Source organism: Lissotriton helveticus, chromosome 7 (assembly GCF_964261635.1).
Source record: "Lissotriton helveticus chromosome 7, aLisHel1.1, whole genome shotgun sequence".
NCBI lineage: Eukaryota > Metazoa > Chordata > Amphibia > Caudata > Salamandridae > Lissotriton > Lissotriton helveticus.
In genome coordinates this window covers 1701646586-1701671322 of record NC_136068.1, presented here as the reverse complement: position 1 = coordinate 1701671322, position 24737 = coordinate 1701646586, and the positions used below count along the sequence as shown (strand labels likewise).

The window sequence follows — 24737 nt, the reverse complement described above, 5'->3', positions numbered from 1 at the left end:
ATCCACAATACAGTTAAGCGGATTATGTCATTTAAGACTAGGTGCTGCATTTTGTTTGCCCTACCCCTCATACAAATGCTGTTGTGTGATAGTGTTTAGATTAGAGGCCACATGGTGGTTTTGTTGCGAGGAATATTACCCTTCATATGATTTTTAAAGCTTCCGTTAGTGAATTCCATTCAATTACAATTTTATAGCCTCAATTGGAGGATGGGAGTTTTTGATTCAGAATACTTCTGTACATTGGATTAAGCGCTGTGACTTGTATTGCAAGGATTTGAAGTTCATAAGAATGGGCATGTGCAACCCAAAAGCTGCTTTATCTCATTGGGTGTCACACGTTCCCAGAAATATCGCCACCAAGCTCAAACAAACTGCATCTGAATAGGACCTTTGGTGCCTGGCAGGGAATGTTTAAATAACAGAATCCAGCACACCAGGTAATGTTCTTAGTATAACTACTTAAAATGTAGTAAAGCTGGTATAAAATTCATGGCTGATGTGCCTTCCCCCTTTCAACCATCTCTTTACCATCCACCTATAGGACTGTGTTGCAAAGAATGTCTTTAAATCCTCATCTTAAACCAACAAGGAACCGAACAAAAATGATATGGCAAAACAAATCCATTACTTCCTGGCGAAATTATGAAGGATGGTAATATCATGGACCTACCATGTAACTTGATATTAAATAACATTAAATATTTTGGAGTAAGGAGACAATATGTCTTTGATTGTACTTGCTTTAGGTGCAATGATGTTGTAATTTTATTTCAATTTGCATAATTAATTAAAAACCTGGCAACATCTACAATAAAAATAGCTCCCGAAAGTAAAACGAAATAAAATAAATAATAAATAAATAGCTAAAACAGTATCCTGCAATGTTGTTGAAGTAACAATGGAATATGTTTAGAAACTGCCCTTTATAAAAGAGATTGATTAATTGAAACCATGGGGATGGCCAGTCCGTGGAATATCGAACAGCACATTAAAAACTGCTATAAAGAAAGTTGCCATTGTTTCAATGATGTATTGTGTCATTGCGGTGAACGATACAATAAGTGTCACGTGAGATCAAACTCCTGGATATAAAATACTTTGGTAGAAAATAAGAGTGCTGAAGAACTAATCTAATTTTGTAAAGATATGGAAGTACAGGGCACAATCTCGATCTGAGCATGCTTTTGATCTGTGGGGAATAGCCCACAAAGAGACCATCCCCAGTGCCCTTCAATGATGAACATTTTAAAGCCCAGCTCTGACCGATGCCTGGTGAACGCGGTGAGGGGCAAGGAGCCCTGCCTACCTCCATTCCACGCCCCCCTATGCATTCGCTGGAGCTGCGACGAATGGCACTAGAGCACTGCCTCGCTAATGTTCCCCTGCGTGTCACGCGGTCAGCGGCATTTCATTCGATTGCACAAAGGAGAGGATTTCGAAAGCTGAGGTGCTGCTGAGGGCTTGTTGGATATTGCAAACCTTCCTGCAGAGCTGCACAGGCATATCTGGGCTGGCAAGTACTGTGAGCCTGGGGTTACATCACCACTAGCACACCTACTTTCAATTTGCGAAGAAGTTCTGGTGTCATGTCTAGGATGTACAAGATGCCACCGATTATGAATGATGTATAAAGCAGCTTGGGTGCCGCATACATATAGAACCCTCGGTCCTTCCTCACCCATGTACGCATGAGGCGGCATCAGTCCTCTGTCTATGTAGCAGCCTCAGTCATGTGTGATTTAAGCAGCATGTTAGTTATGAGTACACATAGCAGCTTGAGTCATATATGCACATAACAGCTTAGGTAATTTGTGCACATAGTAGGTCGAGATATATATGCAGTCCAAGAGGTATGTATGTAGCAGCCTCAGTCATTTACGCATTTAGTATTGGAAGTGGTGTATTCAAGTAGAAGCCTCAGTCTTCAACCAATGTTACTGCCTCAGTCATGTATCCACATAGCGGCTAGCCTCATTCTATGTATGTTACAGCCTCTGCCACGTATGGTTGCAGAAGCCTAAAACATATGTATGCATGTGTAAATATTTTTATAGCGCAAATCTAGCTGTAAAGCACTATGTAAATACCATTATGTGAAGGGTCTGGAGACGATGTGCAAGATCATGTACATCAAGTGGGATGACAAAAATACCTTGCTACCTTAGGGACAGGAAGATTAAGTGATTTGCCTACAACCATACAATCTTGAGTCTAACCCAGAAGCTGGGTTTCAAACCGGGGCTTCCAGAACCAAAAGGCAGCAATTTACATTGCTAGGACACATTCCCTCACATATGCATCTCCGCATCTCCTTTCATGTATGCATGTAGGTGCTTCGGTTGTGCGTGCATGAAGCAGTTTCAGTAGTGTGTACATGCATTACCCTCTCTAGCTTGTTTGTATATAGGGACAAAGGCCAGTGAATACTGAAGAATTGGGGACACCTCTATTCTACTCTGCTCTTTACTACCTCACTTTATACCATGTGTGAGAAGTTGGCCTGATGTATGATGTCCACAGTTCTGTGGGCACCCTGTATCAGTCCAAACAATCCCTTATGGTGGTGGTTGTAAGTCAACCTTAAAGACAAGCTATCTAGTGGTAGCATGGACTAAGCAGCCTAAAGGCCTAACTCAAGAGGACATGTGAAGCCAGCTGTTTTACCATATGCAATCCTGTATTATCAAATGAAAGGACACCACACAAGTTATATATTATAAAAATATATGTATTTATTCTCAGAATAATCCCCACTACTCTTTATGAGCAATGAAGCACAAGCGTTTAAGCAAAAGCACAATATAACATATACAAGTTGCACGTTTATGGATGAGGCCGGTGGCCTCTCAAACCATATATCAAAAAAGTGGTATAAGAATCACTAATTGATCGGGGGTAAGTCCTAGGGCCTTGTGAATCGCTGGGACTACACTGGACTAACAGCAGTTAGGACGAGAGTAGCCCGCTGGATTCGGGTGCAGTGCAGAAAGCACACGCATGCACCAATGCAAAGTCAATGGTGCGTAAAAGTTATCGAGTTACAGTTTTAAGAGTCTTCCGACTGGACTAGAAGGACAAAACTTTAGACTTAGACACTAGAGGTGTTAACCACTACAGGAGCACCGGCGTTCAAGAGTTACCTCACCCACAGGAAGCGGGTGCACAGGTGCAAAGATGTGTCGGGTTTCGTCACGAAGATCTAGGGTGCCTGGAGATGAAGATGCTGCAGGCGTCCAGAAGAGAAGTGTCCGGTGCGATCCAAGGGTGGATCGAAGATGATGGGTACCTGAAAGCTGAGGGGACAGAGTCTGGGTCACTAACCAGTGACCAGCAAGGAACCAGGAAGGAACCAGGCGATGTCAGGCACAATCAGGTTGATGTCGGGAGCCTTGTCTCCGCTGCCACGTGGACTCTGGGGCACCGAGGATGTCTTGGAGAGGATCACGAGCTGTCCCACAAAGGCTCTCGCTGTCGGCGGTGTCGGCTTCCAGATCGGAGTCAACAAACCTTGGCAAATGCAACCCACGCAGGATTTGAAGAAGGCTTAACACTCAGACCAGCAAGGTCAGAGCGGGTGCTCCTTTTCAGGGGAGCGAGGACCAGTCTGGAGCAACCAGACCAGCTGTGTAAATTCTTAGGTTCGTCGGTTCTGGGGCCACTAGCCAACGGGCAAGCGACCAGACCAACGCGTGGAGCAGGAAAATGCAAAAGGGCCCCACGCAGCAATCGTCAAGTGTGGAGGGGTGAGCTTCAATGCAAAAGCTGCTCGGGGCTGGAGCTTCTCAAACTCCAATGCACAGCTTCGAGGGAGCCTCGGATGCTGCACGGTCAGCGCTTCGTGGTTTTTCCAAGATGGCCGCTCCCACACTTCAGGTCGCCTCCACGGGTCTCAGCTCTGCATAGACTGTGGATTGGGCTGTTAGAAGGCAGGCACGCTGGGTCTTGTTGATCTCTGTCGCTCGAGTTCCGGCGGGAACTGCAAGAAAGCAAACGTTGAGGTGCTGGATGGTGCCTGTTTGTACAGGGTGGTCACTCCTTGACCACAAGGGAGATTCTTCAGTCTTCTATGTCGAGTAGGATGTCGAAGGTCCAGAGTTTCGTTTCATAAGTTTCAGTCAGGATAATCTGATGTGCATTGGCACTGCTCCCACCTATATTCCAAATATGGGGGCTGGATTACCTGCTAGGTCCCTCCTATGGGTGGGACCTGGGAAGGGGGTGGTTACACCCCTTTCCTTTGTCCAGTTTGCCACCAGGACTGGGGCAGGATGGCCCCAGGACCGGGTTGACTGGAATCTGCCCAGGGACACCTTGTGTGCCCCAGGCAGTGTCTAGTTTCTTTCAACCCTCCCTGCTACAATCCACTATCTCCTGTCTGGGGTGGTGTGACACCTCCCTGTGACAGGAGATCCTTTGATCAAGCATCCTCTGCCGAGTTTCGGTCAGCAGCAGGAGGCCAGACATGTGTCTGTGGCAGCAGCATCCATTTTGTGATGCTGGGGCTCTGGTTAGGATTAACTGCGTTTTCAGTAAAGTAACATGTGGTGGAATGCTACCCCCGTCACCAGAACTGGCGAGGGGGTAGTATTCCAAAGTGTATGACACCAAACACGACATGTTTTGATAAAGCCAAACCAAAGTTAGCAATAACCGCGAGGATTATAATGCACTTAAGAGTATATGGTATGGCAGTATCACTAGAACAGCTGCACGGAAATGGTTCCGACCTCTGCAGACAGGCTCAGCTCATGCTAGAGCACCATCTCACATAAAACCAAGCACTCTGCCTCCAGGATTGTTAAGGCCTGCCATAGGAGTGACTTATAGGTATATATGTGTCCAGATATAGGTTTAGATATAGGTATACTATATCTAAGCAAGGGGTGGTTACACCACCTTGCCCCAGCTGTGCGAACAGCCAGTTGTGTCAATTTAAGGACCAGCCAGGGGTGGCAAAAGATATGCTGCAGCCCCTGGTAGGCCTTGGATGCACCTATGCCCTGGGCACCTATAGTGCACTGTACAGGGGCTGATAAGGTGTCCAGTACCAAATTGGTGATGTACCTAGGGTACATGGAGTCCATTTTAAGGGAGAGCAGATAGCCTGGGACCCTGATTAGCAGGATCCCAGGCCAACTAAGTCGAAAACCAGCTAAACACAAGGCAAAAAATCCTGGGTAACCATAGTCAGATATCCATCCTCCTACACCATGTCACTGTTTTACAAAACAATCTCCTGTACACCACTACACTTTATATTACACCACACTAAGCCACTCTTTTACAATCTATACCACTCCACTTTACTCCACTGCAATATAAGAAGTGCCACTCTATGCTACTATACTCTACACAACTTTGCTCTACGCCACTACATTCTACATCACGTAAGTAATATACACTTCACACCATACCACATATTTACACTACACAAATCCACTCCATGCAATTCCATGCCACACAATTACACAATTAGCAATTCCTATACAACCCACATAATTTCACTCAAACCACAGACATCCATAACACAAGGGTAAAAGACATTGCCATTTACAACACCAATAGCTGTAACTCAAAAAAATGTGAGACCTATTGCATTTCTAATGCTTGTTTCTAGTAGTGGTTGAAATGTTTTAGAGCAACAGGGACACAAGTGGAAATTAGGTGATGAGTGTTTCAGTCAAGGAAAGCATCACTGTTTTATGGCCAAGTGAGTGATATAAGATTTGTATTCCCAGTGGATTAGTTGCCATGGCTGTAATCTGCACAATGAATCATTGGAAATAGGACAGGATTATTGAATTAATCAGTTTGTATTCAAGTGACTCTTGGAGGGTAAGAGCAAACAATCTCTCCCCACACCTCCCTAGTTTTTCTGTTGTGTTGAGGTGGAGGATGCTGTATCCGAGTGGTAGGATACAATCAGATAGTGATATGGAGGATGATGAGAACCAAGTTCCTCTGAGTGAAATAGCTTTAGGGTCAGACTGGGACAGAAAATAGACTTGGGCACCAAAATAAAAGGGGCCCCTCTTAGCGAATTAGATAAGAAAAAAAAAGTAACTTCAATTTGCAAATCAGGATTATTATATGGGAGATTGCATTCATTTGTGCCTATTGTAGGTGTGTTTATGATAAAAAAGGGAAATCAAAAATAAACACCAAGCCACTCAAACATAAAACGGGCCCACAAACAGGCAAAATACCAGCCCAAGTGCTGACCTATCAGTTTGGACCTTCGTACACTGTCAGATTGCCAAACTCCGTCCAACTCACAGTCTTGGAAGAGAGCAAATAGGAAAATGGAATTAGAAACTGCAAACCTACAGTTAGGGATGGCAACTTTGTTACAATATGAATGAGACTGGTCACTGTGCTTAGAAGAGGACTTTTTTCTGCTGTTGCTTTGGAAGATTAGAGGGAAGAAATATAAATCCCATGATATCTAATGGGATTTATATTTTGGCAGACGGGATATCCGTGACCGTTGTGACAAAGTAACCCGTCCACTAAGATGTAAATCAGGCCCTTTATGTTTAGAACATTGAGCTCAGATGATTATGGATGTGTTTTTGGATCTCTACTCATGGATCTATTTGTCATGTATGATGTATTACAGATAATATATTTGTGGAGCAATATTGACTTTACGCTTCGTATGTAAGTTGCACTCCTCTGTAGTGTGTTCAGAGAGGTCTACAGGGATCAGAATAAAAGCTCCTGGGAGAAGAGTACTTGTAGGAGGGACAGATGCAGAGTATGGCTTGCAGTTTTCATGCTGTTTCATGCATTTGGCAGTGGATATGACATTTGTATTCTGGCCAGTAGTGTGAATGAACCAAGTAATCGCGTCTCATGTGAATCTTGACTATTAAAGCCTTATGTGAAGATTTAGTTTGTTGCTGTTTTGGTTTAGCTTTACTGGACCAGCATGTTGTAGGGAGGGGAAGACTTTTATACGGGCTGTGGGTTTTGTCATAAACAGTATTTTGTTCTGTGTCAGTTTAGGAGTAGGTTTGTTCAAGGATGCTGCTACTATTCTGTCTGATTCCATTCCTAAAGAGTGTCTGGATGATCATAGCCAGAGGGGGTCCTTGAAGGGGAATAAACTATTACTGTTGTAGTCAGTAAAGATGGTCTGCATAGTATGTGTTAATGTGCCTAGCCACAATGATCTAAACCCCTGATTACAAGTTGAACTAATCTGAGTTAAAAATACATTGTATGTATATTTACAGTTATTGTGGTCAATCAATTTCATTGCCATCCAATTAAGAGTTGATTCCCCTGGCATTAGGAATTACTGTGTGGAACTCATTTTTCCAGTCATAAAACCACACAAACCTCTAATTTCCATGGAGCCATACATTTACCACATGCTCCACATACCGGAATTACCGGCCACAAAAATCACATATCGTTTTCCCACCCAACTTGTAGTCAGGGCCAAAGAACAAACATAGACCTAGATTTACAAAGTTTTGGATTTAGATGTATGTTACTATTTTAACACTGATGCAAAATCTTTTTTTGTATTTAAAAAGCAATGGAAATGGATATTTGTGTTGCATTGTAAAAAAACAATAATGCAACACATTGCGGTGCCTTTCTTGGTGGTGTATGCGTATTCCCTACATCCACCCATGGACTTTGATGCAAAGCCATATCTATACAGACTTGGAGACACAGATTAGTGCAAACATTCTTTGCCTCTCTTATGTTGGTAAACCAAGGAGAAATGTCTTAATGTTTCCTGCTAGTTCATCTTTGCATGTGAGCTGCTTTTCGTGACCACAACACAGACACCCCTGCACAATGAATTCTGGCCCACACAACTTGTATTTAGGGCTTTAGTTGGAAAATCAGCAAAATCATAAGGCAGCACAATTGAGGTATCATATTTAAGTGCAAAACAAAAGACATACCCAGACATGCGCTAGAAATATCCAAAACACATGCCATGTTGAAAGATCTCTGAAATAAGCGCACACCAACATGAGCAAATGCTTAATATATACTTTCCTGGTGAATAAGAAAAGAGAGTAGGAGAATATTTAAGAGCTAACTTGGAAACAAGTTCTTACGTGAAAAAACACACGGATAAATACGCAAATGAACTAAAATACTGCTCCAGTGATATTTTTCCATATATTGTTCATGTTAAGTGCACATAAAATAGGATTCTGTTGAAAAATAACAACCAAAAAGTACTATGGGCATTTAGATTTTTAGGGCCAAATGTACACAATTGTTTTTCGGTCACACATGCTCCCATTCAGAGTGTGCAACCTAAAAACGACTTTCAGCAATGTACTAAACCCACTTTAGGGATCAGTAAATTTCAACTGACTCATAAAATGGGATGAGAAATGCATAAGGATTCGCTATTAAGAAGTGGTGTTTGGTAGGCATACCTTCCAAACTGGAATTCCTATCCGAATGAATCAACTTTTTAGGACTCAAATAGCAGAGGAAAACCACTGAAAAGATACTTACCCCCAAGTTGGGGTGATAATCCATTTTCAAAAGGGAAGGGGACTCCCTTACTCTTAGTGAACTTGAAAACAAGTTTCTTTGGGAGTAGGCAGTGTTCCACGAGACTACATGCAAATATTCAAGCAAACTAAAAATAAAAGTCCACTTCTCTTTTTAAATGCAGCCCATTAAAAAAAAAAAAAACATTATTAAAGTTTACTTTATTGACAGGCAATCACAGACATGGTGTTCTACTGACCCCAGAAGATTTCCATGCTTATAATGGCATCCATTCGTTGTGAGTTAAACATTTTCACCTACCTCACTAATATTTGAGGTATGTCAGAGTGTGACCCATTATGATGCAGAATTTTAAGAACGGACCCATTAGTACATAGATCAATTCTTAAAATTCTTTACTAGTACCACATTTTACAACCAATAAATATTTACATAAAGCTCAACACACAAAGAGAGGACAAGGCAAGAAGTCCTTCACCAGTCAAAATACCTTATCTAGGCTATATTTCCTAACTTGAGATTGGTGCAAAGGGCCTGGGATATGACCTCCATATGCCTCAAAGAAATGACATGTAGGTCACTTTAACAAATTAAACAAAGGTTAGCCCAGCACTCAAATAAGTGTAATATGAATAATGATTGTTAATAAACCATATTCACAACACAAAAGATAGCAAATCCATCAAAATCTTCCCATTCAAAGAAAGACACTTGCAGAATTTGATTGTAGGTACAAAATTTATTTTATTCTTTATTAGAATACAAATTCCTTAAAAATTCTTGATCGCCGATGTGTTTTCTCCACAAGCGGACTTCTTTAGGGCTAAAATATGTACAAACAAACAAGACAATATTTACAACACATACAAACAATATTTCAACATAACTTAAAAAGAACCAGACAATATGGCTCCACAAAAGAGGCGTAGCTCATTTATACTATTATAGTTCACAAACACAGTTGTTTACAGACAAGGGAATACCACCACTAGACACACAAATTGACCTAAATGTACAAACCAACATTGTTGTATGAATATTATATTCCAGAAAAAGAAAGCGAAAAACACAAGAAGAGCGCAAAAAACACACCAAAATTATTACAATTATTTTTATGGGAAGCAATATTCATGACCAGTCAAAATGTATTTCGTTACAATAAGTGCACACATAAAGAAATAAGCAAGTAACATACATTAAAAAACCTATAAAGAAATCCAAAGGAGAAAGCCAAACATTTGAACATTTGAATCATGCAGGCATGCCTTGCTGTAGTCATGAATTTCTTGAGATGAAATATTTATAAAAATTCAATCACGTCAAAATTGCAGAGTAAGTGAATCTGAAATAGAGTAAGACACACATTGTTCTTCAGTTTCTTGCTACAGATGTCAAATTCCATTTCACCTATATTGCAAGAGATTGTTAGACAATATTTTTTCAACACTGGGGAGCAATAGTCGCACACTACTGTTTGATTTAGAAAAGAGATAATTGTAACATCATCCCTTCGCTGTTTTGATATCCTCCTTCTACCACATTATTCAGAAACATCGGGTGCTGAGCCAAGCACACCTTCACAAATTATGTCAACCTACCTGGACACTTGACCTGCCAAAAGGATAAATTCAGACATAATACGAAAGCAAAAACATTTTTAAATAAGATTAATGCTTAAACTCACATAATGTGACCCTTTCAATTGAGTACGTCAAAGTGATGTCCCAGAAAAAGACCTGATTAGCATGTGTAGTCCTTCAACAACCAATGATATCTGTAAAGAATTATATATAGAAAAAATGGGAATGTACATACATAAATGAAACTTTGTTAACCTTACCCTGTCATTACTAAGTAAACCCTCAACACTTGAAGTTTCATCATAAGGTTGGAGTAAGGCCAGTTTTACAGAGTTCGCACTCTTTTTACCAAAGATGAATACCTATGATTTATAAAGTGAAATCGTCATAAAAACAACTGCCACAAAAAATGGACACATATTGTTTTAATCATTTTTTTAGCTAAAAGTCACAAAGGGGAGTACCATATTAGCAGCCTTCTTGGTTCAGCGCAGAGTCCCATAAGGGTAGCCGTTACACATAAAAATTACACTGATGCATGAATATATACAGTAAAGCTCAAGCATTGTGTTTCAAAAAAGCAATCACAATTCATAATAGTGAATAAGGAATTAACCACTGGGGTTGGACGAATTATGCCCACAACACCAAGTATGCACCAATCTCTTAAGTTTTTGACAGCTAATGTTATAAGCCACTGAAAAGTGGAATATATTGAAATCGATATTCTGTAGAAAAAAGAGATGTGTAGACATATCAATTATAGAGGAGAACCTGACTTGAGAATAGTGTCTAAAAAAAATCTGATAATACAAATTAATATAGGAAAAAAGAGTTAGTCAATAGGGAAAGGACTCCGCTAATCGCTCGATGTACCTGCTCCAAACCCGCGCCATTTTTAACAGCTATTTGATGTACATTCAATATGCGTGAACGTGCCCTCAGTCTAACTACATGAGATTAAGGCTAGGTCCGTTTATCGTTACCATGCAAATGGAAATAATAGATTCCATGCACACTCCTCAAGACTTTTAGTCAAAGCAAGACGTAGATTCTCATCTAGTTTTAAAAAATATATATTTGCCCGCTCAATATACTTACGGGAAATGTATCTCATGTGCATCTGTGATGTTGTCCGGTTTTGAGAAAGAAATAGCACGTGTTGCCTCCCAGTACTGCTATATATACTCCTTTGGGATGGTAAAACCAAAATCAACTATAGAAAATGTATGGGTAGTATCTCAATGTCCAGCGCTTCACGGTCACAGAATATTGGAATGGTGGCCAAATATATTGAAAGCAATCCAAAGATTTAGAATGGACATTTAATCTCGGTTTACTATCAATGCATTCCACAATTATTCATATATAGTGAACAGCATCTTTTATTGTGCCTTTACAAATATCAGAGAATACTGACACAATTTATTTATGAATCTGCAAAATCACTGTCACGCCATATTGGGGTGATGTCCGAGTAATAACTACTTCATATATTTTGAAGCAGACGTTTTAATCTAGATTATAATATTAACTTGTTCCAAGATTACTTACATAGAAACTTATATTACACATTGTAGATTTTCCTAAATTTATAAGCAAATGTGACTTTCCAATTTGCAACGTCAAGTCAGCTACCATTATAAAATCAAGGGGAACCAATGATTCAAGTCAACACCATCTTTGAGTGGTGTTGGAAATTAATAATTCCAAACTAGGCATATGGATTTTATTTAGTAAGAAGGCGCATTTGCTATGGAGTGTTCTGTAAGGCATATAGGAATCTGGCGGAGAGGAGCGCCATGATTTTAATGAGGGCCGCCCTACCCAGCAATGGGAGTGGTAGGGATTACCAGTGGCTAACATTCCGGCAAAAGCGTGTCAAGGGTTTCGTAAGATTCTCTTCTGTGAAGAACTTTTCTTAGTCCGTAATGTAGATTTTTTACACAAATGGAGCTGCAGGGCTAAAGAACAGGTCATCCCCCACTCGTATAATCATATACAACATAGGACCTGTTCACACGGTGAATCTTATCCTCAGATCCATACCAATCTGTTATGATTTCTATTAGACCACCGGTTAATCACAGTGTTTTTGGGATCTGGATCACCATTTTTGCAGAATAAGAAAGTTAAAAATATTAACTGTTGCGTTGATTCTACCTGGTGTCTCCCTCGGTCAGTCCCCTTCCTTCATGTGAAGTGTAAATACTTCAGGTGAGCGAGAAGAGATTATCAGAGTGAAAAAATGTGAAAGGAGGTTGGTGGTGCCTCACGGAAGTAACACCATGGGAGTGAGCAGGAAGGTACTCGCCTGCTTCCTCAGTTTCTCATCATCAGTGACCACCAACCCATAACAAAACTATGTTTCAAGAGAGTGGAAAAGAAAAGAAAGTGAACACTGGTGCTAGGATGTGATATCAAAAACTGCTTGCATACCGGACAGAGTATCTTGATGTGCAGCAGAATCAACCCAACAATTGGGACTGCGGGTCTGGACCATGGCTTCGCCCGTCCCAGTTAAAACTGAGCTAGAACACACTGGCTATTTAAATATTATTCGGTGCTGTGTGTCTGTTCATTTAAAGCCGACATGTTTCATTGCCCGGAGAAAACTCACGGCAATTTCTTCATGGTGTGAGTAAATCACTCCACCCTGCACCAATCCTTATCTAATGGTAGTGTTCGTACGGGAGACACAAATAAAAAGCAACGCAACATACTCAGTTGACACCTATTCACAAATACTGTTGGTATTTCTCATTATAAAAGTCATTATAAAAATCACCTTAGTGTTGTCATAAATATTTACCGGGCTATAGCCCCTCATGGGCATACCTGTACCCTCATGCACGTGTGAGTATGTGCATAGTCACTATCTCACTTGCTCTCCGCAATCACTGCTTCCGTCAATCTGCAAGACATAATATAGTGTGGTAAAAAACAACATTTGAGATAGAGACATGTCAATGTCAATCGGATGGGTCCATGTACAATGAAAAAAACGATGTGGAGTTCACCGGGAGTATTGGCATATCTACCTCTCCACGCATGGTAGTAATGCATTCTACACTAATGTTATAGCTGACGTGGCCATGGGGTGATCTTCATTCCATCATGGCGCCTGCGTTCGTACTCGTACTCTACCTGCAGACACTAGCAGTGATAGTGGGAGGAACAATACATGATGCGTGCGACGACGCGGTGTGTTCGCGTCGATAAAAACAGCCACCGCGGACCGGACCAGCATTTTGCTGAGACAACGCCAGACGCCTACGCGGTCATGGTAAGCGGGACCCTCCCATGGGGGCCAATAGTTGGAAGAGACTTATGTCCAGGGGAGCTCAAGCAGAAAAGTAGCTTCTGTGGGCAGCTGAGAACAAACTATCTTGATCAAGGTCTTGATATTGACAACGAGGGGATTGTTTGCAATAACGAAAAGGACCATATTGCATCATATATCAGCCATCAGTGCAGAAAAATAGGGGCTGAGTGCAGTATAAATATATCCTTACGACAGAGGTATAATTCCCCAAGAGTAACATGTGGATAAAACTTGTGGCATGCCACAACATGATATAATTGACATTGACGTGCCTCTATCCCAAATGTTGCTTTTTACCACACTATATTATGTCTTGCAGATTGACGGGGGCAGTGATTGAGAGAGCAAGTGAGATAGTGACTATGCACATACTCACATGTGCATGAGGGTACAGGTATGCCCATGAGGGGCTGCATCCCGGTAAATATTTATGACAACACTAGGGTGATTTTTATAATGACTTTTATAATGAGAAATACCAACAGTATTTGTGAATAGGTGCCAACGGAGTATGTTGCGTTGTTTTTTATTTGTGTATCCAGTAGGAACACTACCATTAGCTAAAGATTGGTGCAGGGTGGAGTGATTGACCCACGCCCTGAATAAATTGCCGTGAGTTTTCCCCTGGCAATGAAACATGTTGGCTTTTAAATGAGCAGACACACAGCACTGAATAAAATATAAATAACCAGTGTGTTCTAGCTCAGTTTTAACTGGTACTGGGACGGGCGTAGCCATGGTACAGACCCTGCAGTCCCAATTTTTGAGTTGATTCTGCTGCACATTGAGATACTCTGTCCGGTATGCAAGCAGTGTTTGATATCACATCCTAGCACCAGTGTTCACTTTCTTTTCTTTTCCACTTACTTTAAACACAGTTTTGTTATGGGTTGGTGGTCGCTGATGATGAGAAACTGAGGAAGCAGGTGAGTACCTTTCTGCTCACTCCCATGGTATTACTTCCTTGGGCACCACCAACCTCCTTTCACATTTTTTCACTCTGATAATCTCTTCTCGCTCACCTGAAGTATGTACACTTCACATGAAGGGAGGGGACTGACCGAGATAGACACCAGTTAGAATCAACACAACAGTTAATATGTTTAACTTTCTTTTTCTACAAAAATGGTGATCCAGATCCCAAAAACACAGACAGTTTATGATTAACTGCTGGTCTAATAGAAATCATAACAGATTGGTAGGGATCTGAGGATAAGATTCACCTTGTGAACAGGTCCTGTGTTGTATTTGGGAGTAATGTAGATTCCCAAATACTTAAACACTTTTTCAACTATTTGTATGTCACAATTATGCAGGAGTCTCGGGGGAGGGCCATGTAGTATCAAAATTAGCGATTTCGCCGAGTTTTTGTGTAACCCGATAACCAGCCATATGATGCAAAGATGTCTAAAAGGCTATTAAGTGAGCGTGCAGGTGAAGATAGATATAATAACACATCATCCACATGGAGCGAAATACGATCTTCCCATCCCAAGGCCCATTTGAGTCTGCGAATTACCTGGTCTTGTCGTATCCGCACCGCCAATGGCTCCAGTACTATGGCAAATAGGAGAGGCGCAGCGGGCATCCCTGTCTTGTTCCTTACCCAAGGGGAAATCAGCCAAGATGCACCTGTTTGCCACCACCTGCTCCTTGGGTTTAGTATAGAGCAGTTGTACCCATTGACAGAACTTGGGGCCAAATCCCAGGTGACAAAAGACTGCAAAAAGAAACATCCATTTGAACATTTTGAACGCCATTCGTGCATCCAGGGACATAATTATGGCATTTCATATATAGTAGATCTCCGTGACAACACCCTGTGGAGCCTCCTCAGGTTTACGGCCGTATTGCGGTTCGGCATTAATCCCGATTGGTCTGGGTGAATAACCGTTCCCAGATATGGTTGTAATTGTAAAGCTAGCACTATTGGTAGTATCTTTCCTTCAGTATTTATGGGGGATATCGGTCTGTAGGACATGCAGTCTTGTGGCGGCTTTCCAGGTTTGTGTATAGCAACTATTGTGGCCAGGCGCTGGTCTCTAGGGAGTTCCCCCTGTTTTCTACTGTCCTCCTACATATTGAGTAAGTGTGGTGTGAGAATGGTGGTCATTCTTTTGTAGAATTCTACTGGTATACCATTTGGTCCTATGGCCCTATCGGTATGTAGGGTATTGATTGCTCGTATTAGCTCCTCCTGAGTCAGGTCTGCTTCTAAAAACTGGGAGGCTTCATGCTTCAGTGTTGACATTTTGATATCTTTTAGGAAGGCTAAGTTTTCTTCCAGTGTACTCGTAGCCAATGGCATGTATTTGGTCTCATAGTGGGTCGCTAATGTGGCTATGTGTTGGGGATCGGAGTTTGTGTGTCCCTGTTCTGTCAGCAGCTGGGCTATCCATCTATTTCTCACAGAAATGTGGTTGAATGAAGACAACTTGGCCTCCATTGCCTTGGCTGTTGCGCTGGGCTTTAAAATGAGCTTCTCGAATAGAGAGGATGACAGAAGGGGCAGCGGGGTGGCTTTAATTTTTAAGGATAAATACACGTTAACGTCCTCAATACCCACCACTATAACCGGCATTGAGGGGTTATACTTCTGCTTGCAAATCAACCCTCAACTGTCGTTAGCCGGGCTGATTATTTATAGACCCCCGGACTGCACCTCAGTCAGCACGTGTGAACTTATGGACTTCATTGTCCAAAGCTCTTTAGCTCACCCCCACTACATAGTAGTTGGTGATTTCAATGTCCATGCAGATAGGCCTAGCCGCCCCCAGGTTGTTTATTTATTTAAAAAAATTTATAAAGCGCAGCATATACCCGTGGGTGTCTTGGCGCTATGACTTAGCTGAAAATCCCAGATGGAGCGTGTATCTACCTTAAAGAGTATTGTCCAGATCAGTTTATTGGTCAAATAACCAGGTTTTTACCAGTTTTCTGAATTGAAGTAGCGAGGGTGCCAGTTTTATTTCCTTTGGAAGCGTATTCCAAAGTCTGGCTGCAGAGTTGGTGAAGCATCTATCGCCCCATGTCACCGTCCTAGTGCGTGGCACTACCAGTGAATGTTTCTGTTCTGATCGTAAGGATCTTTTCGGTAGGTAGTAGACAAGTTTCTGTTTGAGAAATGCTGGTCCAAGACCTTTGAGAGCTTTGTAGGTGAGACACAAGGTCTTGAATCTGATGCGATTTCTCACTGTTAACCAGTGGAAGTTCCTTATCGCTTGCTTGGTGGAATGAAACTTGGGAATGCCAGCTAGTAGCCTTGCGGCAGCGTTTTGTATAAGCTGCAGTTTGGCCACCACCCGTGCCTGAGCATTTACAAATAACCCATTGCAATAATCAAGTGATGAGAGTACTAAGGAGCTCACCACTGTTTTCCTTGTACTCTCAGGAAGATAGGGCAGGATTTTCCTGATGATCTTAAGCTTATAGAAGGCAGACGACACAAACTGATGGGCATGCCTGGAGAAGTTAAGATTGTCGTCGAATATAATTCCTAAGTTCCTGACCTTTTGCACAGGTTCTGGGGGGGCTCCGAGTGGGGTCGGCCACCAAACGGTGGACCACTGTGGCAATAGTTTTCCAAAGATCATTACCTCAGTTTTATCGGAGTTGAGGCGCAAGCAGTTTTCAGACATCCATTCCTTAATGGCCAGCATGCCTTCTTGGAACCTGGCGGCTACCTACTCACCATCATTCTTAATTGCGATCACCAATTGGGTGTCGTCGGCGTATGAGGTAAGGCTCATCCGGTAGTTCTTAATTACCCTTGCTAAGTCCGACACATAGATGTTAAACAGTGTCGGACTTAGGGATGAGCCTTGCGGAACGCCACATGGGAGGGCGAGCTCGGTAGATTGAAATGCGCCGAGTGTCACTGCTTGCGTTCTGTTGGACAGAAATGAAGCCAAAAGCTCCCTGGCCCTTGAGCAGATGCCCATTTCCTCGACACGGTCAATCAGGACAGCATGATTGACCGTGTCGAAAGCCGCCGAGAGATCCAGCAGGACCAGTATCGCTGTTCCTCCTTGGTCCCTGATGGTTCTGATGTCATCGGCGGCCTTTATGAGGGCAGTCTCTGTTCCATGAAGTTTCCGGAACCCAAACTGAGACTCGTCCAGGAGGTTGTTTTGTTCAATGTATTCAGCTAGTTGGCTGTTCATTGGCTGTTCAACTTATGACAACTCTGAAAGCAGCTAATTTAACACAAATTATTACCGGACCTACACACCAGACAGGTCATATGCTGGATTTGATCTTTTCCAACATTCAGGATACAATAGCAAAGACCCCGCAGCCATTGCTCTGTTCTGATCATTTTTTGATTTCCTTTTCCATTCCATTGCCTTCTTGTAACCAGGCTAATGGGAGACGCTCTTATGTGCGCAGGCAATGGAAGAATATATCATCAGACACCCTAGACCATGCCCTGGCAATTGATCCCCCAGCTCTGACTACAGATGCGAATACTGATGCGGTGGCGATGAATCTCTGGATAGGCAAAACGGTGGAGGCCATCGCCCCAGCAAAATTCTCCACGTCACGTAGAGAATCACCTTCCGCCCCCTGGTTCTCAACAGAGCTGATGGCAGAAAAGAGTAACTGCAAGAGACTGGAGCGCGTATGGCGGGTAAATTATTGTGAATCAGCTAAAATTTGCTATAAGAAAGCCCGCCGTGATCTTCATAAATCTATAAAAAAATCCAAAAAACTCTTCATTGCGACTTCCATCCAGCAGGCTGAGCAATCGAGCAAAGAAGTCTTTAAGATTGTCCAATCTTTTTTTAAGCCGAGAGTCATTGACACAGAAGTCCCTCCATCAGAGAGACTCTGCGAAGACATCTCGGACTTCTGTGACAGTAAAATTACGAAAGTTTATGATACTTTTACTAATCCTTGCCCCACAGTAATGGCGGACTCGCTGAAGACAGCGTACCCACCCAGACCTTCGCTCAATTCCACTCTATTTCTCTTTCTGAGGCACTGGAGGAAATAAAAAAATTTAAATCAGGAGCCCCGGATGAGCCCTGCCCTCCCAAGCTATGGAATATGATGTCAGGCTCAATTGCAATAACACTCTTACACATTTGGAAAACGCCCATTACATCAGGGTTGTTTCCCGAGTGCTGGAAAACACGCCACCCTTCTCCCCCTGAATGAAAAACCTAATGGTGCCCCTGAGGACCTTAGCAATCTCCGCCCGATCTCTCTACTAGCAGCCCCAGGCAAAATGCTTGAAAAGCTGATACAACGCCAACTGAATAGCTTCGTTGAGGAAAACAGGATTTTGCATGAAACTCAATCGGGCTTTAGATCAGGTTTCAGCACCGAGACTGCCCTTATTGAGGTGGCTGAGTCGATTAGGTGGTCTTTAGATTCAGGGGCATCGGCAATGCTGGTGCTCCTGGATCTATCTGCCACGTTCGATACTGTAGACCACGGCAGACTTCTGCAACGTTTAGAGGATATTGGTCTAAAGGATGAAGCACTGGATTGGCTCCATTCCTATTTAACCGACCGTTCCCAGAAAGTGGCTTTGAGCTCCTTCTCCTCTAACCCGAAACGCCTTTGGTGTGGAGTCCCCCAGGGGTCGGCACTTAGTCCTATACTTTTCAATGTGTATCTAGCTCCACTCTTCACCTTGATTGCCAAATGGGGGGTCAAGGCGATCTCGTATGCAGACGATACACAGCTAATCTTCCCCTACTCAGAAGTGTCGGATGCAGCATTCAGCAAATTTAAGGGCTGCCTTTGTGATGTAGCTAGCTGGATGAATACCAACAAATTAAAACTGAACACAGGTAAGACTGAGGTGGTCTTTTTTGGCAGAGACATACAACCCCCACTGGACCTGTGGTGGCCATCTGAAATGGGCCTTCTGCCGATCCCCAGCACTAATGCAAAAGATCTGGGGGTAAGATGGGATGATAGCCTCTCCTTCTCTTCCCACATTCAGCAGGTTATAGCAGGGTGTCAAAGAACAAAAATGTGGAGGAGGGTCTAAGGGGATAACAATCTTTAAAGACCAACTTGCATCCTGTCCCCCAAACTAACTGACAACAACACACAGGGGATGCTAAGGGTCTGAAAGAGACTACAACATACTTTACGCTCAAAAGTAGTGTGAAGAAGGTAGCCACTATAAGGAGAGAAAAGGACAACAGTGTAGATAAAGAGTACCCATCAGCCCACCCATTGGCGGAATCTCGTCATCTGGGTTTTAGTTGGAAACTGGTATCTACTAGGTACCTCTGTTAAGCATGTGCAGAGGAATACTAGTATAAGATCCACCAGTGTGAGAGACAGCCAGCAGGATATATTGATAGGCTGAAGGGAAAAGAGTTGCAGTGCTCAAGCGGTGGTGAAAGTGTAAAAATGTGATGTTAAAATTGTCTGTTATGATACCAAAGTACAACTTTATTGAGGGAGGATCAACATAACGGCAAGGTTAAAAGCAGAGTGACGATAGTATCTCAAGCAAATATTACTATCAGTTGTAGAAAAAGGTTGGTCAACATGTTTCAGCCTCAAAAGGCTTTCTTCAGGACCTGTATATTAAACACTCCTGCAACAGTGAGAAAACAGTGAGAAAAAAATAATAAAATGTAGACCTACCAGTCAATGATTATTGTGTGGTGGTCTCATATCATAGTGTCTAGAATTCTCCTGTGTATAAAAAATAGTAAAACACAGCAAAACAAATGTAAACAATTGCAAACATCCGTTCGTGTGTCAATCAGCATTCAACATATTGGTTAGAACAACTCACCCATCAATAGTATGGAGATGGCCTCACCTCGCCTGGCACTCACTCAAGTTAAAGGGGCCCCGCTCTAGAAAAAAGGGGGGTGGAGGGAAATAGATTTTAATGTATGAATCTTGATCCTCTGTTGGAATGCCTTTGATGATCCCCTTCTTAGAGTGGTGATCTCGTATGCAGATGATACACAGCTAATCTTCCCCTACTCAGAAGTGTCGGATGCAGCATTCAGCAAATTTAAGGGCTGCCTTTGTGATGTAGCTAGCTGGATGAATACCAACAAATTAAAACTGAACACAGGTAAGACTGAGGTAGTCTTTTTTGGCAGAGACATACAACCCCCACCCGACCTGTGGTGGCCATCTGAAATGGGCCTTCTGCCGATCCCCAGCAATAATGCAAAAAATCTGGGGGTAAGATGGGATGATAGCCTCTCCTTCTCTTCCCACATTCAGAAGGTTATAGCAGGGTGTCTACATAAACTCAGGAATCTCCGCAAGTTTCTTTCTCTATTGCCAGAAGATTGCCATAAAACGGTAGTCCATGCGACTGTTACATCAAGGCTGGATTACGCGAACGGCCTCTACCTTGGCTTACCAAAATATTTGATTCAACGATTACAGACCGTGCAGAATGCGGCTGCGAGGCTGATAAAGCATATCCCTTTTAGCCAGCGTGTCTCTCCGCATCTGCACGAACTGCACTGGCTCCCAGTGGTAAGCAGAATCAAATTTAAAGCTCTGACCCTGGCTTTTAGGGCACTACAGGGCACCTGCCCCAACTATCTAAAACTGAGACTCCCCCGCTAATATTAGGCGAGGCTCCTGCGCTCAAATTCCCTGCTTCAGCTACACGCCCCGCAAGTCAGAAAGGCTCGACTTGGAGGCAGGTCCTATTCTGCTGGCACTGTGAAATTGTGGAACGCTTTACCACCCTCCATACAGTCTGCAACGTCAGAATCTGGATTTAGGAAGCAATTAAAGACTTGGCTCTTTACCTAGAAAATCTAAGCCTCTGGTTTTTTTGCCACTTGTTCAGCTATCTGCTAACACAGCGCCGGGACACCAACAGGTGAGGTAGCTGTTTGCGCTCTATAAGTATCAGTATTATTATTATTATTATTATTATTATTATTAGCCCTTTCTTTTTTTTCCAGCCACGCCAGTAAAAAATACTGCGTGTTCATGAGTTTAGATTTTTTCTCCTCCCATGTGTAGGTCTTATATTCTTGTTGGGCTAAATGTAGTCGATGTGTCGTCTTGTCGCAGGGATCCTGCTCTCACACAGAACTGTGCATAGAGACTTGGAACCTCAGTGAATTAGGGTGTGCCAAAACTCACCTTAGTACCCAAAATCCCCTACCAGACTAGCAATCAGTGTTCCATTGGTTCTTACAAACTCCCAATGTTTAGACAACCCAGAACATGGACTTAGAACACCTCAGGTAACGTGGACACATGAACACTCTTTCGTTATACCAACATATCAATCCAGAACGAGGAGTAAATGAAGACACGTGCAAGTTTGAAATGTTTATTTCTAATGCAGTGTTCTCAAGCGCAGTATCTTAGCTAATACAAGCAAACATATTATAAGAAACAAAGTTATCTGCAGAGTTACTAGTCCATAAAATACAAAGGGAGAAAGCATGTTAAAATGCTAAAGGGAAGAAGGCTAAATGGCACCTAAGTCTTACCCTCCCTTGCTAGTATATTACATTATATCTAAAGAAGGTCTATTTGGGTTTTAGAAGGGCGGCCCCATACCTCTGATCCTAGTGGAAAGGGATCACATCATCTTCCACCAGCTCTCTGCATGCGAATATTCATCAAGTGTGTTTGCATGCTCTGCGCAGTGCAATAATAAACGCGCCTAAAGCCAGAGTTGGCCGCAGCTGCATATGTGTTATGTCTAGAACGTGCGCAGATCAGACCTCACAACATCCACTGGTCTGAAATAACCTTGAAGGCCTCGGCACTCACTGTTCAGACATAGCTTACCAAGCAAAGCTGATACAATAGCAAAACATATTATTCTCGTGTGAAGCAAAATATTCTACTAGGCTCAAAGCTCTAATAACAATATGTTATTAGAGCTTTGTTATTATGTGGAGAAGCAGCAGAAAGGTAAAATGGCATTTAAACTTCTAATAAGCTCATGCTAACTTAACACAGTGTGAAGGCAAAGCATATCTATATGACACCCTCCCTTGATCCTAGCACGGATAAGATAAGATAAGATAATATAAGGGCACATTTTTGGAATGCAGAGTTAAAGAATGAGTCAGCTCAAATTTGCGCAAAAGAAAAAGATAAAAAAATGTGTCTTTCAAAATTCTTATAGTCAAGCAAATTTAGTCATAGGCCGTAGCAAAGTGAATAGGCCTGGGGCAGAGAAAGTTTTCATATGCAAGAAAAAAATATAGAATAATAATTTTAAAAAAATGTCAATGTCCAATAAATGACGATGACACACCTCATCCCAACATTGAATATGCAAAATATGCAGCAACAGCTTCCAATAGGAAGTCACTGTTCTCATCCGAAAACAGTTCAGCCATCCAATTTAATAATGGGAAAGAACATACATGCTGTTCAATTACCGGAGCCTCTAGCACCAACAAAGGACAACTCGGTGGGTTCTCAATGAAGCTGTGTGCCAAGAAATCTTGCGCCGCCGCGAATACATTCCAACGACCCAGTATTCCATGCATCGCTGCAAAGGCCATAAACCCTCCGTCAGAACAAAGCAATTCATGAGCAACTAAGGGGCTCATAAGCTGGTTATAATGCACATAGGGAGACACCGTATTGCAGAGACACAAATCCAGGGCCCAGTCGAAATCGCAACTCAGGCAATGAAAAACAGGCTGGACACATGTAAAATAGGAAAACCGAAACGATAATCCATTAGCTGCACTTAAGGTTGCAAGAGGCAGAGCTCCATAGTATTCAAGCATTCTGTTGCAAAACAGTGCCAGACGTGACAGTTCGTCTCGAAACACAGGACGTGCACCCATTTTGAATGAAACAAAACAGCAAAAGAACGCCTGCAGCCAGAGCCAGTAAAATGGGAAATCCACCAAATAGGCTGGAAAAGATCGATTGAAAGAAAGCAGGAAAGACCCCGAATATGGTTTGAAATGAAGTCACAAGTCCGCTGCTAACCACTTTAAAAAAGTGTGCCAGCCCCGTTGTGGAGGATGCATTAAAGATTGTGTGAATTAATTCACCGAAATGCAAGGGCAAGTCAGTATTTAATAAAGCATGCACCTCTGTGTGGGTGTTAGCCACGTGAAGGACACATTTTTCACAAGCAGATGTGAAGGCAACTTCTTTTTGGGACAATAGAGCTCTTATGCAACTCATCGTATTGAACTCTGCTTTCAAGGTCGGAATCTTGGGCTACATGGAAACATCAAGTTTCCCATGCGGGGGTGTATACTTTACATTCTTACAGCAAACCACACGCTCACTGACGGTAACGACATAAGCAATACCTTTTATTAACCCACAACAATCTTCATTGTTTAATAGTAAATAACTCCCATTTGCCAGTAATGTGAATGTGGGAACGATAGCAGGCACGGGGGTACCTTTCAAAATACAGGCTAAATTTGGCACATTCTGATTATAGGAGCCATGTAATTGGATATGTCTACACATTAATGAGTGATCCGGTGTTTCAGTGCTATCTTCACCATTCAAATAAACTTCCTGCCCTCCCTAAGGCATCTATATGTAAAAGGAAGCGACCAGACTTCATGGAGATAAGAACTTCCAAGAGGCCCGTATCTACCAATGGCAAAGTACTTCAGACAGCTTTTGAACTCGAACAGAGGAAACGGGAGAGTTATCAATCCGTGGATAAGCCACGTTGCAGTATTGGCCTCTGCCACAGAAAATGGTAAAGACTCCAAACTCTCAATGTGTAACATGGAAAAAGAGGCATCCTTCATGGAAAGTAAATGCTGCTTGTCAGTCAAATTAAACGAGGCAAACAGGGAAGAGGTATTCATGTAATATCATTGGCACTTTTCATGCCTTAAGCGTATGCAGAGTCCGAGAAAACTGCATAATAGAACGCAATTGATTTTGACCATGGTACAACACAGACACTTCATCTTGCACAATATCAACAACAGATGACACAATATTATCCAACGTGTAAATGCGGGAAGAAAGCGTGTTAATGCTGTTATCTGCAAGTGCTAGCACTTTTTCTAAATTAGCTTGATCTATAGCCCTAAGGCGGGTAGCTGCCTCAATCTGGGATGTTTTTCAGAATTCGTTATAAACAGCATATTTCCACCTTTTAGATCTACCTTTAGCCGGGCCTTTTATGAAATCACTCAGATCAACATCGTCAGTCAGTTTATATGAATGATGTTTAACTGACGCCAAGGTAGAATGTTTGAGCCAGTTCTGACATAATTTGCCTACAGAATAGGTAGTCACAGAATGGTCACTTTCAAAACGGGGATCCACCCTGACCTGTGTAAAGCCTTGAGCCAAACCCAGATAACAATGTTGGCACGTGTCAGCACTTCTGTGCCAGAGCAACCAGCCATTGG

At 42.4% G+C, this 24737-nt stretch overlaps 1 pseudogene; it reads left to right on the top strand.

Moving 5' to 3' along the window:
- The window catches only part of LOC144769647 (IgGFc-binding protein-like), a 1000379-nt pseudogene that overhangs the window by 765035 nt on the left and 210607 nt on the right, over positions 1-24737 (top strand).